General features: G+C 38.6%; 1 pseudogene; it reads right to left on the bottom strand.

Moving 5' to 3' along the window:
* Positions 1-982: 982 nt before the first annotated feature.
* Positions 983-7,441, bottom strand: LOC112915382 (eukaryotic translation initiation factor 1 pseudogene; annotated as a pseudogene).
* Between the last annotated feature and the right edge of the window lie 7,619 nt (positions 7,442-15,060).

Genomic DNA, 15,060 nt, shown 5'->3' with positions numbered 1-15,060 from the left:
GCTAGTAAGTTGCAAGCTCTACAGCTAGCTACATGAGTGTTAGATCAGTTTGAAGTCTGTTCCCTTGTCAAAAGTTTAACACTGATAGAAGATCGGCCTCACATTTGGGTGTTTGAAAATTGATTAGCTAGGATAGCTCTGGTCAAAAAGACCTTGGTGGCAAGCCAGATGTCCTATCACATCTCACTAGAGGGAAGGTGGCTGTTCTAAGCCCTGCTTAACTGGTCAGGTTGGAGACACCAGCGATCTTTCTTCGATTACCAATAACCTCCTCCTAGCAGCACAGCTGCTGTTGTGCCTTACCCCATTCTGTCATCTCAGCTTCACCATGGGCTGTTTAGATAGTGACATTCTGAACTGAGGAGGAGCCAAGGAACTTCTGGCCAGACATAGCTGTCTGTGATCTTGGGGCTCTAGGCTTGACTGAAACATCACATTACTGCTCAGTTTCAGGCTGGACACTGCCAGAAACCTACTGCTTTACCTCTGTTGAAAAGAAGGCCTCCAAGCTCTTTTCAGTTTATTGGAGGAAGGAATTACACAAGTCCAAGTTAAAAGCAGTCCCCACATGGCTACAAACCTACAAGCTGTGAAGTTTTTGTGACAAGGGGTAGAAGGGAAATTCTACTCATTGCAAGGAAAACCTCATTTGAGGGGCACCTGGGTGGCTCAGTGGTTGAGCGTCTGCCTTTGGCTTGGGTTGTGATCCCAGGGTGCTGGGATCAAATTCTGCATTGGGCTCCCTGCAATGGGACTGCTTCTCCCTCCACCTATGTCTCTGCCTCTCTTTCTGTGTCTCCCATGAATAAGCTTTTTAAAAAGTCTGAAAGAAGAGAAGAGAAAAAAGAAAAGAAAAGAAAGAAAAGAAAAGAAAAGAAAAGAAAAGAAAAGAAAAGAAAAGAAAAGAAAAGAAAGAAAGAAGAAGAAAGAAAAGAAGAAAAGAAAAGAAAACCTCATTTGGGCTTTATTGATACAGAAGCTCTTAAAACCAATGAACCTTCAGCTGGTCATCCTTAGCTTGTCCAGTCTCTAGGAGGAGCTGGCCCATGTTCTTGTGCTGGTCACCCTTTAGCTGAATTATTTCTTCATATTCTGGATGCTCAGTTACAGTGCCATTACAAGCAAATTTCTTCTTAAATGTCTTTACTAGTTTATTTTTTTTATCATAATCATTAGTGATCCCTTAGATAGTAGTAGGGGTTCCTGCCATTTCTCTATTGAATCTTACATGGATATAATCCTCAGTGCCAACAGGAAGTAGATCATCACCCTTACTTGCATCAGCAAAGGGGTTGAAAGAGAGGATGTTCTGGATAGCAGATGTAATATGATTCCTTTTCTTCAGTAAAAATGGTCTGTGGAAGGGGGTGGTGGGGGAAAGCAGACTGGGGTATGGAATGCGCAGAAGCTTGGGAGCAAAAGGGAGAGGTTGCTGAGTCCTCTGTGGTGGCTCAGTGACTGGAGCTTATCTTCATTTTCATTTATCCCAAGACATTTTAAATTTATTTTTGGACTCCTTTGTTGTTTAAGAATGTGTTTTTAATTCTCACATAGTGAATTTTCCAATTATATTTTTGCTGTTGATTCCTAGTTGTATTCTCTTGTAACAACAAAAAAAAAAATACCTTGTATGACTTCAATCTTTTTATGTTTAAGACTGCTCTGTGTTTATATATGGTCTAACCTAGAGAATGTTCCATGTGTACTTGAGAGAAATGTATTCTCCTGTTGTTCCTGTTGGGTGGCATGTTCTGTTTTATATCTGTTAGGTCAAATTGTTCTACAGAGCTGTTCAGTTTCTCTGCTTCCTTACTGATAACCTTTTTGCCTAGTCTATCCATTATTTTTTTTCCATTTTTTAAATTGAAGTTTGATTTTCCAACATATAGTATAACACCCAGTGCTCATCCCATCAAGTGACCCCCTCAGTGCCCATTACCCAGTCCCCCGCCCACCTCCCCTTCCACTACCCTTTGTTTGTTTCCCAGAGTTAGGAGTCTCTCATGTTTTGTCACCCTCTCTAATTTTTCTCACTCATTTTCCCTTATAATCCTTTTCACTATTTCTTATATTCCCCATATGAGTTAAACCATATGATGATTATCCTTCTCCAATTGACTTACTTCACTCAACATAATACTCTCCAGTTCCATCCACATCGAAGCAAATAGTGGGTATTCATCCTTTCTAATGGCTGGGTAATATTCCATTGTATATATAGACCACATCTTCTTTATCCATTCATCTGTCGAAGGACATCTAGGTTCCTTCCACAGTTTGGCTATTGTGGACATTGCTGCTACAAACATTGGGGTGCAGGTATCTCGGTCCTTGACTGCATCTGTATCTTTGGGGTAAATCCCCAGTAGTGCAATTGCTGGGTCATAGGGTAGTTCTATTTTTAACTCTTTGAGGAGAGTTACAGTGTCATGTTATCTGTGAAGAGGGAGAGTTTGACTTCTTCTTTGCCAATTTGAATGACTTCTATTTCTTTTTGTTGCCTGATTGCTGAGGCTAGGACTTCTAGTACTGTGTTGAATAGCAGTGGTGAGACTGGACATCCTTGTTATGTTCCTGATCTTGGGGGAAAGGCTCTCGGTGTTTCCTCACTGAGAATGATATTTACTGTGGGTTTTTCATAGATGGCTTTTAAGATACTGAGGAATGTTCCCTCTATCCCTACACTCTGAAGAGTTTTGATCAGGAATTAGCTGCTGTATTTTGTCAAATGCTTTCTTGGCATGTATTAGGAAGATAATATGGTTCTTGTTTTTTCTCTTGTTGATGTGATCTATCACTTTGATTGTTTTATGAGTGTAAAACCACCCTTGCATCCCGGGGATAAATCCCACTTGGTCATGGTGAAGAATCTTCTTAATGTACTGTTGGATCCTATTGGCTAGTATCTTGTTGAGAATTTTTGCATCTGTGTTCATCAGGGATATTGGTCTATAATTCTCCTTTTTGGTTAGGTCTTCATCTGGTTTTGGAATCAAGGTGATGCTGGCTTCATAAAATGAGTTTGGAAGTATTCCATCCCTTTCTATCCTTCGGAACAGCTTTAGTAGAATAGGTATTATTTCTTCTTTAAATGTTTGATAGAATTCCTCTGAGAAGCCATCTGGCCCTGTATTTTTGTGTCTTGGGAGGTTTTTGATGACTACTTCAATTTCCTTCCAGTTATTGGCCTGTTAAAGTTTTCTATTTCTTCCTGTTCCAGTTTTGATAATTTGTGGTTTTCCAGAAATGCATCCATGTCTTCTAGATTGCCTAATTTGTCAGCATATAGCTGTTCATAATATGGTTTTAAAAATCATTTGTATTTCCTTGGTATTGGTTATGATAACTCCTCTTTTATTCATGATCTTATTAATTTGAGTCTTTTTTCTTTTTAGTAAGGCTGGCTAGTGGTTTATCTATCTTATTAATTCTTTCAGAGAACTAAATCCTGGGTTTTGTTGATCTGTTCTACAGTTCTCTATCTCATTGAGTTCTGCTCAAATCTTTATTATATCCCTTTTTCTGCCTGGTGTAGGTTTTACTTACTGTTCTTCCTCCAATTCCTTTAGGTGCAAGATTATCTTGTGTATTTGAGTTTTTTCCAATTTTTTGATGGAGGCTTGTATTGCAATGTATTTCCCTCTTGAGACTGCATTTGCTGTATCCCAAAGATTTTGAATGGTTGTATCTTCATTTTCATTAGTTTCCATGAGTCTTTTTAATTCTCTAACTTCCTGGTTGATTCATTCATCTTTTAGTAGGATGATCTTTAACCTCCATGTGTTTGAGTTTCTTCCAAATTTTTTCTTGTGATTGAATTCTAGCGTCAAAGCATTGTGGTCTGAAAATATGCAGGTAACAATCCCAATTTTTTAGTGTTGGTTGAGACCTGATTTGTGACCCAGTATATGGTCTATTCTGAAGAAAGTTCCATGTGAACTTGAGAAGAATGTGTATTCAGTTGTGTTCTGATGGAAAGTTGTGTATATATCTGTGAAATCCATTTGGTCCAGTGTATCATTTAAGGCCCTGTTTCTTTGGTGATGTTCTGCTTAGAATATCTGTCATTTGCTGAAAATGCTGTGTTGAAGTCTCCTACTATTAGTGTATTATTATGTAAGTATGTCTTTACTTTGGTTATTAATTGATTGATATACTTGGCAGCTCCCACATTAGGGGCATAAATGCTCATGATTGTAAGGTCTTCTTGTTGGATTGACCCTTTAAGTGTGATATAATGTCCCTCTTCATCTCTTACTACAGTCTTTGGGATAAACTTTAATTTATCTGATATGAGGATTGCTACCCCAGCTTTCTTTTGAGGACCATTTGAATAGTAAATGGTTCTACACCCTTTCATTTTCAGGCTGGAGGTATCCTTAGGTCTAAAATGAGTTTCTTGTAGACAGTGTATGGATTGTTCTTGCTTTCTTATCCAGTCTGATACCCTGCATCTTTTGATGGGATCATTTAGCCCATTCACGTTCAGAGTAACTATTGAAAGAAATGAATTTAATGTCATCGTAATACCTATTCAGTCCTTGTTTTGTGGATTATTTCTTTGGGCTCCCTCTTTCTTTTACAGGGTCCCCTTAATATTTCTTGCAGAGCTGGCTTGGTGGTCACATATTCTTTCAGTTTCTGCCTATCTTGGAAGCTCTTTATCTCTCCTATTCTGAATGAGAGCCTTGCTGCATATAGTATTCTTGTCTGCATGCTCTTCTCACTTAGGACCCTGAATATATCCTGCCAGCCCTTTCTGGCCTGCCAGGTCTCTGTGGAGAAGTCTGCTGTTAATCTAATATTTTTCCCCATATAAGTTAAGAATCTCTTGTCTCTCACTGCTTTAAGGATTTTCTCTTTATCTTTGGAATTTGCAAGTTTCACTATTAAATGTCGAGGTGTTGAATGGTTTTTATTGATTTTTTTTGGGGGGGGGCGGGAACCTCTCTATCTCCTGGATCTGAATGCCTGCTTCCCTCCCCAAATTAGGGAAATTCTCTGCTATGATTTGTTCAAATATACTTTGTGGCCCTTTCTCCCTCTCGGCCTTTTCTGGAACCCCAATTATACATAGATTCTTCTTTCTCAGGCCATCATTTATTTCTATTAGCCTTTCCTCATGGTCTCTTAATTGTTTTTCCCTTTTTCCCTCAGCTTCCTTCCTTACCATCAACTTGTCTTCTATGTTACTCACTCACTCTTTTTTTTTTTTAAAGATTTATTTATTTATTCATGAGAGACACAGACTGAAGAGAGAGGCAGAGACATAGGTAGAGGGAGAAGCAGGTTCCTTTTAGGGAGCCTGATGCAGGACTCAATCCCAGATACTGGGATCATGACCTGAGCTGAAGGCAGGCACCCAACCACTGAGCCATCCAGGCATCCCTCACACTTTCTTCCACCTCATTAACCCTAGTAGTTAGGGCATCCAGTTAGATTGAATCTCATTTAATTTATTTTTAATTTCAGACTGATTAGATCTAAAGTCTGCAGTAATAGTCTCTAGAGTCTATTATGCTTTTTTTCCAGAGCCACCGGTAGCTTTATAATTGTGCTTCTGAATTGATTTTCTGACATCGAATTGAAATCCATATTCTGTAACTCTGTGGCAGAGTACTGTTTCTGATTCTTTCTTTTGTGGTGAATTCTTCCTTCTAGTCATTTTGTTCAGTGCAGAGTGGCTGTATGAGAGGATTGAGTCAAAAATATTAACCAAGACCTAAATAAATTCCACCCTAGATGATCCTGATGACGTCAGAGACCAGAAAATGAAAAAGAAGATAATAACAAAACAGACCACTAAAGTGAAAAACAAATTTTATTTTTTAAATTTTTTTATAAGTTTATTTTTTATTGGTGTTCAATTTGCCAACATATAGAATAACACCCAGTGCTCATCCCGTCAAGTGCCCACCTCAGTGCCTGTCACCCAGTCACCCCCACCCCCCACCCACCTCCCCTTCCACCACCTGTCATTTCCCAGAGTTAGGAGTCTTTCAAGTTCTGTCTCCCTTTCTGATACTTCCCACTCATTTTTTCTCCTTTCCCCTTTATTCCCTTTCACTATTACTTATATTCCCCAAATGAATGAGACCATATAATGCTTGTTCTTCCCAGATTGACTTATTTCACTCAGCATAATACCCTCCAGTTCCATCCACGTCAAAGCAAATGGTGGAAAAACAAATTTTTTTTTTTGAAAAACAAATTTTAAAACAAAGTAGTAAAAAATAAAAGGCCAATAACCCCAAAGGAGAAGAAGAAAGAAAAAGAAAAAAAAAGTAAAGAAGAAAAGAGAAAAAAAGAGAAAAAAAAGGGGGGGTGTGGGGGATGGTGGTGGTGAAGAAGTAATAATGGAGAGAGAATGTAGTCTACCTGAGGGGTCCTAGAGGGTGATCTTCTTGGTTCTGAGTGTATTTTGTTCTGTATGCTAGAAGATGCTCAATCCCAAATTTATATAAACCAGTAATACTTATAGAAAGCCCCAACACTGACCACCAAAACATAAACAACATAAAAGAGGGGAACAGAATGGGAAGAGAGAATATAATCTCACAGAATGAACCAGCACGGTATTCCACTTGGTTCTGGGCGCATGCTGGTCATGTTTAGAAAGTATTAAATTCCGCCATTGTAGAACAAAACGAGGCAGAGAACACAAAAAGAACAAAACAAAATTAACTTGAATATGTTGAAGGGAATCCAGAAGTGAAAAATATATCTAAGATGTGTAATTGTAGAAATATGAAAGTCAAAAAGGAAAAAACTTAAAAATGAAGAGCTGGTAAAACATGGTAGTTAAGGTGGGAAAAGAAAAAAATACTGAAAATTTTTAGTCTGCTATGAAAACAAGTTGTAATGGAAAAAGGGGAAAAATTTTTAAAGGGGGGGGGGACCCTCTAGTTCTATATACTATATTCCCTCAATTTTCCCTTGGTCCTGGAGCTTTCCAGCGCTGCTTAGTGAAAAACTTGCTCTTCCCTTGTTCTTCCAGCTGGTCTTCTGGGGGAAGGGTCTGCTGTGCAGATTCTCAGGTGTGTGTGCCTGAGCAGAGATGCCCCCCCCACCTTGCCAGGTGCTGGGCTCAGTGTGAGCTGTTTACCCCGTGAGGCCTCTGTTCCCTGGTGGCCCTGCCTCTCCCAGGCACCAGGTGAAACCCGGAGGAAAAAAGGACAATGGCAGTGACCAGATTTCCAGCTCTGGAGTCAGCTCTACGTGAGTAACTACCGCAGCCCCCCAGTACGTACGCACTGGCCTAGATGCCCCCGGGGCAGGTGCGGGTGCGCTGATCTGCACAGCTTGGGGGGCGCCCAGTGGCAGGAGAGCCCTCGCTGTCCTGTGCCCTTCCCGCTGCTACCTGTTCCTGGGCGGAACGCAGGATCCTGGCTTTGTCCGCTTGGGCGCCCTGGGATCTGAGGCCCTGTGCTGCTGGAACCATGCTCCTGCCTAACCGACCGGCTTCTCCTAAATGCCCCAGGGCTGCGGGGCTCCAGCCCTTTACTGAGATCCCACCACGGTTTGTGGTGAGCTTTTCCCCAAGGCGCCCCTCCTCTAATGGTGATTCTGGGAATCTTGAGGCTTCACTGCCCGCCCCTCTGCAATTCTGCCCGATTTCCCTGCTAAGCACTTTTCCATCTGGAAAAAAATCCGGCGTGGATTTTTAAAGTTCCCGCTTTTCCAGGGCTGGGCTTTCCTGTCCCGGAGGCTCTCTTGGCTCCGCTTTAGCCTGGCTCCTCGCGGGGCCCCTCCCCCACTTCTTTCTTTCTCTTTTCTTTTCATTTCATTTCTTTTCTTTCTTTTCTACCTTGTTAGAAGCAAAAACTTTTTTTCTCTGTAGTGTTCTAGCTGTTCTCTCTTTAAATTGCAGGTTGAATTTGTAGGTGTTCAGGATGTTTTGAAAGTTATCTGGGGAAGTTGGTGGGACCAGGTGAGTTGAAGACCCTACTCTTCTTCTGCCATCTTGTCCCCTGGTCTATCCATTATTGAAAGTAGGATATCAAAGTCTATACTATGATTGTAGAGCTATTTCTCCCTTTAATTCTGTGAATGTTTCATATATTTAGGAGTGCTGATGTCTGGTGCATATGTAGCTGTTGAGTTATAATTGACATGGTACATTAGTTTTAGGTGTACAACATGATTCCACATTTGTATATATTGTAAAATGATCACTACAACAAATCTAGTTAACACCTATCATCATGCATGGTTACAATTTTTTTCTTGTGTTGAGAACTTTTAAAATATACTCTCATAGCAACTTACAAGTATACAATATCATTGACAATGGTTACCATGTTGTACATTATATCCCATGACTTTTTAATTTTATAACTAAACTTGTACCTTTTGACCCCCTTACCCATTGTATCCATCTGTGGCCCCTGGAAAACACTAATCTGTTATCTGTATCTAGGAGTTTATCTCTTTTTGTTATTTATTTATTTTATTTTAATCTTTTTAGATTTCACTCATAAGTAAAATCATGTAGTATTTGTCTCTGTCTGACTTAGTTTACTTAGCATAAGGCCTGCAAGTTTCATCCATTTTGTCACAAATGTCAAGATTTCCTCTCTTTATTTGATGGAATAACATTCTGTTGTGTGTGTGTGTGTGTGTGTGTGTGTGTGTGTGTGTGTGTGATGTTTTTTACATTTTCTTTATCCATCTATCAATGGGCACTTTGCTGGGTGCATATATATTTATAGTTATTATATATTCTTAGTGAATTGACCTTTTTGTTACTATATAATGTCCTCTTTGTCTAATAGTTTCTGACTTAAAGTCTAATTTTTCTTATATTAGTATAGCCACCCCTGCTGTCTTTTGGTTACATTTGCATGAAAATACCCTTTATTTTCAATTTATGTGTGTCCTTAGATCTAAAATGAGCCTCTTGGGGTACCTGGGTGGCTCAGTTGGTTAAGCATCTACCTTTGGCTTAGGTCATGGTCCCAGTGTCCTGGAATCAAGCCCCACATTGGGTTCCTGCTCAGGGAGGAGACTGCTTCTCCCTCTCTCTCTGTTGCTCTCCCTGCTTGTGCTCTCTTGCTCTCTGTCAAATAAAATCTTTTAAAAAATAAAATAAAACGAGTGTCTTGTAGACAGCATATAGTTGGATCCTAGTTTTTTTTTTAAGTATCTATTTTGCAAATTTATGTCTTTTGGTTGGGGAGTTTAATCAAATGAATATTTGCCATTTTATTACTTATTTTCTATATGTTTGATAGTTTTTTTTTTTGGCTATCATTTATTTCATTACTGCTTTCCTTTCTATTTGGTTGAATTTTGTAATAACACATTTTGAATCCCTTGTTTCCATTTCTGTATATGCTCTAGATATTTTATTTGTAGTTACCATGGGCATTACATGTAACATCCTAAAGTTACAGTAATCTATCTTAAATTGATGTCAACCTAACTTTGCTTGCATAGAAAAAGCTACCCCCTTACAATCTGCCTCTTTCCCATGTTATTGATGTCATATGTTACATTTTTACATATTGTGTATCCATTAACATATATTTATACTTATTTTTGTGCAGTTATCTTTTAAATATTGTAGAAAATAAAGAATATAAAACAAAATTATAATAATATTCTCTTATTTGTCCATGTATTTATCTTTACTGGAGTGTTTTATGTTTTCATATGGCTTCAAGTTACTGTCTAATATCCTTTCATTTCAACCCAAAAGACTCCCTTGACCATTTTTTATAGGGCAGGCTAATGGTGTAGAACTCCTTTCACTTTTGTCTGTATGATAATGTCTTACTTCTTCCTCCTTTATTATTTATCTGTCCATTCATTTATTTACTTTTATTGAAGCATAGTTGACATACAAGGTTATATTAGTTTCAGTTATACAACATAGTGATTCAGCAACTCTGAATGTTAGTCTGTGCTTACCACAAGTGTAGCTACCATCTGTCACCATACAATGCTATTACAATATCACTAACTATATTCCCTGTGTTGTACTTTTCATTCCTGTAGCTTGTTCTTTCCATAAGTGGAAGTTTGTACCTCAGTTCCATTCATCTGTTTTTTCCATTTTCCATCCCCCAGCCATTTCCCTTCCAGCAACCACCTGTTCATTCTTTGTACTTATAGGTCTGTTTCTGCTTTTTTTTGCTTGTTTATTGTTTTCATTTATCTTGTTTTAGATTCCACCTGTAAGCAAAATCATAATGTATTTGTCTTTCTTTCTGTCTAATTTCACTTAACATAATACCTACTAGGTCCATCCATGTTGTTGCAAATGTCAAGATCTATTCTTTTTTTTACAGCTGAGTAATATTCCATTGCATACATATGCACACCCCACATCTTTATTCATTGATTGATGGACACTTGGAGTACTTCCATATCTTGTCTATTGTAAATAATACTGCAATAAACATAGAAGTTCATATATCTTTTTGAATTACTGTTTTTATTTTCTTTGGGTAATTACCCAGGAGTGGAATTATTGGATCATATGGTATTTCCATCTTTAGTTTTTGAGGAATCTCCATACTGTTTCCCACAGTACTTGTATCAGTTTGCATTCCCATCAACAGTATTTCTTTTAAAGTCTACTTTGTGTGACATAAGTATTGCTACTGTGTTTTTTTTTCACTTCCATTTGCATGGAATCTTTTTCTGTCACTTTGAGTCAGTATGTGTCTTGAGGTCTGAAGTGAGTCTCTTGTAGACAATATATAGGTGAATGTTGTGTATTTATTCATTCATTCATTCATTCATTCATTCATTCATGAGAGACACAGAAAGAGAGGCAGAGACAGAAGCAGAGGAAGAAGCAGCTTCCATGCAGAGAACCTGATGTGGGACTTGATCCCAGGACTCTGGGATCACACCCTGAGCCAAAGGCAAACACTCAACCACTGAGCCACCCAGGCATCCCGAGTGTTGTGTTTTCAACCATTCAGTCACCCTATGTCTTTTGAGTGGAGCATTAGATCATTTACATTTAAAGTAATCATTTGTATGTATTTACTTCTTACTAATTTGTTAATTGTTTTCTGGTTATTTTTCTAGTCTTTTCTGCTCTTGTTCTTTTTGATTGATTATTTTCTTTAGTATAAAGCTTGTATTACTCTCTCTTTACTTTTTGTATATTATTATACAGTTTAGTTTTACCATGAGTTTCATACATAACACTTTAAATATATAGCAGTCCATATTAAGTTGATGGTCACTTAAATTCAAACACATTCAAAAAGCACATTTTTACTCTTTTTCATCCATGTTATAGGTATATGATGCCATATTTTACATCTTTTTATTTTATGAATCCCTTAACTAATTTTTGTAGATATAATTTTACTACTTTGTGTTTTAACCTTTATATTAGCTTTATAAGTGATTGATATATTTCTTTGTATATGCCTTTACCCATTAAATTTTTTCCTTTTATAATTTTCTTCTTGTTATTGCCTTTTCTTTTCCACTTAAAGAAATCACTTTAGCATTTTTTATAAGGTTGTTTTGGTGTGATGAACTCCTTTGACTTTTGTTTGTCTGGGAAACTCTTTATTTCTCCTTCAGTTCTGAATGATAATTTGCCAGGTAGAGTATTCATGGTTGTAGGTTTCTTCCTTTTAGCACTTTGAATACATCATGACGCTCTCTTTGGGCCTGCAAAGTTTCTGCTGAAAAGCCAGCTGATAGTCTCATGGTATTTCCATTGTATGTAACTATTTCCTTCCTTTTTGCTGATTTCAAAATCCTATCTTTAAGCTTTGACATTTTAATTATTATGTGTCATGATGTGGACCTGCTTTGGTTCATCTTGTTTGGAACTATCTGTGCCTCTTGGACCTGGACATCTGTTCCTTCCCCAGGTTAGGGAAGTTTTCAGTTGTTATTTCTTCAAATAAATTTTCTGTCCCTGTTCTTTATTTTCCCTCCAGGACTGCTATAATGTGAATGTTTGCTTAATGTTGTCCAAGAGATTCCTTAACCTGTCATCATTTATTTCCTTTTCTTTATTTCTTCTCCTTCCCTTTCTCTCTCCCTTCCTCCCAGATAACTTTTGCAGTATTCAGAGAATGGCCTTTTGTAGGAACATCCCCTTTGTTGCTGCCTGTGTCTGGTAGCTTTGGTTGGCTGGCTGGAGCTAGAGCAGTCATTGGCCAGTGTTTTCAGGCCACTCTTCACCAGTGCTTCCCTGGTGGTATGGCTGGAGCTGGAATAGGCACAGACCAGGTAGTTCCAGGGTGCTCCACAAGGGGGGCTGCCCTGACAAAGGGGCTGAAGCTAAATCAGGTATGGCCTGGAGTATACTCTATGTGGGTAGTACCCTGGTGGGAGGGCTGAAGCTGCAGTAGATATAGGTCAGGTGGTTCTGGGCACTCTGTGCTAGGACAGCTGGGACTGAAGCAGGCACAGGCCAGGGATTCCTGAGGGACACCATACCAGGACTGTTCTGGTGGGATGGCTGGAGCTCAAGAGGGGAAGGCCAGAGGATCTTCTGCAGGAGGTGCCCTCGTGGGACAGCTGGAGCTGAAGTTGATGTTGTCCTGATGTGTGCTGCACCAGGGCAGCTTTGGTGGGACAGTAGGAGTTGATGTAGGTATGGGGAGGGTGCCTGCCTTGGGGAAACAGTTGGAGCTGGTGTGGTCTAAAGGCCTTGGGCTTACTGGGGTGGAAAGCCAGCTAAAGTGCCCAGACTTTGCTCTCATTTGTACCATCATGGTGAAGGGTATGTAAACAATGGTATTTGCCACCACTTTGACTCCAGAGAGAGTTCCAGTAGTTCCACCTGGTGTGGCAGTTGTTTTAGGGTTAGTAAATGATTTTCCTTCACTTGTAATCTAGTTGCCATTTAAACCACTTTTTTTTTCTGGGTCCAGGTCAGGCAAATCTGTGCAAAGTCCCTTGGTCCTATCCTTTTCTACTATGATTTACGGCTTTGGGGATGGGGTTCCCATTGTGACTGTGTTTCTGTCTCTCTGGCCTTTCTCTATGTAGTTCCACTATCCTTGTTGTGTAGTAGCTGTCTAATAAGCCCTCGGTTCTCTTTCAGGAAAAATTGCTCTTCATGTAGGTATAGACTCAGTGTGTCCAGGAAAGGAGGTGAATTCAGTTTTCGTATGCTATCATCTTGCATCCTTTCTCATATTTGAAGGACAGTTTTGTTCTATATAGAATTCTTAGTTGTCAGTTATTTGTCTTTCAACACTTTCAATGTATCATCCTATTGCCTTCTGGCCTCCAAGGTGGTTGCTGAATAATCTACTCATGGTCTTCTTGGGGACATCTTGTATGTAAGGAGTCGCTTTTCTCTTGCTGCTTTCAAGATTCTCTTTCTGTCTTTCGATAGTTTGATTATAATGTGTCTTGGTGTGGGTTTATATGGGAATTCCTACTTGGAATTCTTTGAGCTTTTTGGATTTTTAAAAAAAATATTTATTCATCTTAGAGAGGGGTAGGGGCAGTGGGTGAAGGAGAGAAAGAGAATCTCAAGCAGACTCCCCATTGAGCGTGGAGCCTGACATGGGGCTTGATCTCATGACCCTGAGATCATGACCTGAGCTGAAGTCAAGAGTTGGATGCTTACATGACTGAGCCACTCAGTTGCCCTAGAGTTTTGGATTTTTTATACCCATTTCTTTCCTCAAATTTGGGAGATGTTCAGCCACTATTTCTTCAAATAATCTATTTGCCCCCTTTGCTCTCTCTTCTTCTGGGACTTTCATAATGTATATATATTGATCTGCATGATGGTTTCTCATAAGTTCCTTAGGCTCTATTTTCTTGATTCTTTTTATTCTTCAGATTCAATAATTGCAAATAACCTGTCTTCAAGTTTGCTGATCTTTCTTCTGCCAGTTCAAGTCTGCTCGAGTCTGCTTGACCTCCTTCAATGAATTTTTCAATTTAATTATTGTATTTTTAGCTCCAGAATTTCTGATTGGTTATTTTTTAAAAGCTTATTTGACATATTATTGACATATAATGTTATATTAGTTTCAGTGTATGGCACAGTGATTCAACAATTCTATATATTACACCATGATAAGTGTGATCATTGTGTATCACCATACAACATTAACACATTTTAACTATATTTCCTATGCTGAACTTTCCATCACCTTGACTTCTTTATTTTATAATAAAGTTTGTATAATTCCCTTTGCCCATTTCATCCATCCCTCTCCCTCTTCTCCTCTGGCAACTACCAGTTCTCTGTATTAATGGGATCCATTTCTGTTTTTTGTGTTTGTTCATTTATTTGTTTTTTTTTTAAAGATTTTACTTATTTATTCATGAGAGACACAGAGAGAGAGAGTGAGCAGCAGAGACACAAGCAGAGGGAGAAGCAGGGAGCCCAACATGGAACTCGATCCTGGGACTCCAGAATCATGCCCTGGGCCGAAGGCAGGTGCTTAACCACTGAGCCACCCAGGAGTCCCCATTTATTTTGTTTTTTAGAATTCATGTATACATGAAACAATATGATATTTGTGTTTCTCTGACTTATCACTTGGCATAATGCCCATTAGTTCCATCCATATCCCAAAGACATACAAGTGGCTAATAAGCACATGGAGAGATGTTCAACATAACTGATCATTAGGGAAATGCAAATTAAAACCAGAATGAGATAATACTTCAAAAAGAGAAAAGAAAAGAAAAACAATAACAAATGTTGGAGAAGATATGGAGAGATTGGAACACTCATACATTGCTGATGGGGATGTCAAATAGTGTAACTGCTTTGGAAAGACAGTTTGGTAGTTCCTTAAAAAGTTAAACATATTTACCATTTGACTCAGCAATTCCACTTCAAGGTAATACCCTACAGAATTAGAAACATATGTTTAACAAAACTTTTATATGAATATATTATGTATACAGCAGCATTATTCATAATAGCAAAAAAGTGGAAACAACCAAAATGTCCAAGCATTGATGAATGAATAGATGTATATACATACAATGGAATATTATGCAACCATAAGAAGGAATGAAGCACTAATATGTGTTACAACATCTATTAACCTTGTAAACATTATTCTATGTGAAAGAAGAATGATACAGAAGGCTTTA

Source organism: Vulpes vulpes, chromosome 16 (assembly GCF_048418805.1).
Source record: "Vulpes vulpes isolate BD-2025 chromosome 16, VulVul3, whole genome shotgun sequence".
Classification (NCBI taxonomy): domain Eukaryota; kingdom Metazoa; phylum Chordata; class Mammalia; order Carnivora; family Canidae; genus Vulpes; species Vulpes vulpes.
This window is presented reverse-complemented; position numbering and strand designations above follow the sequence as displayed.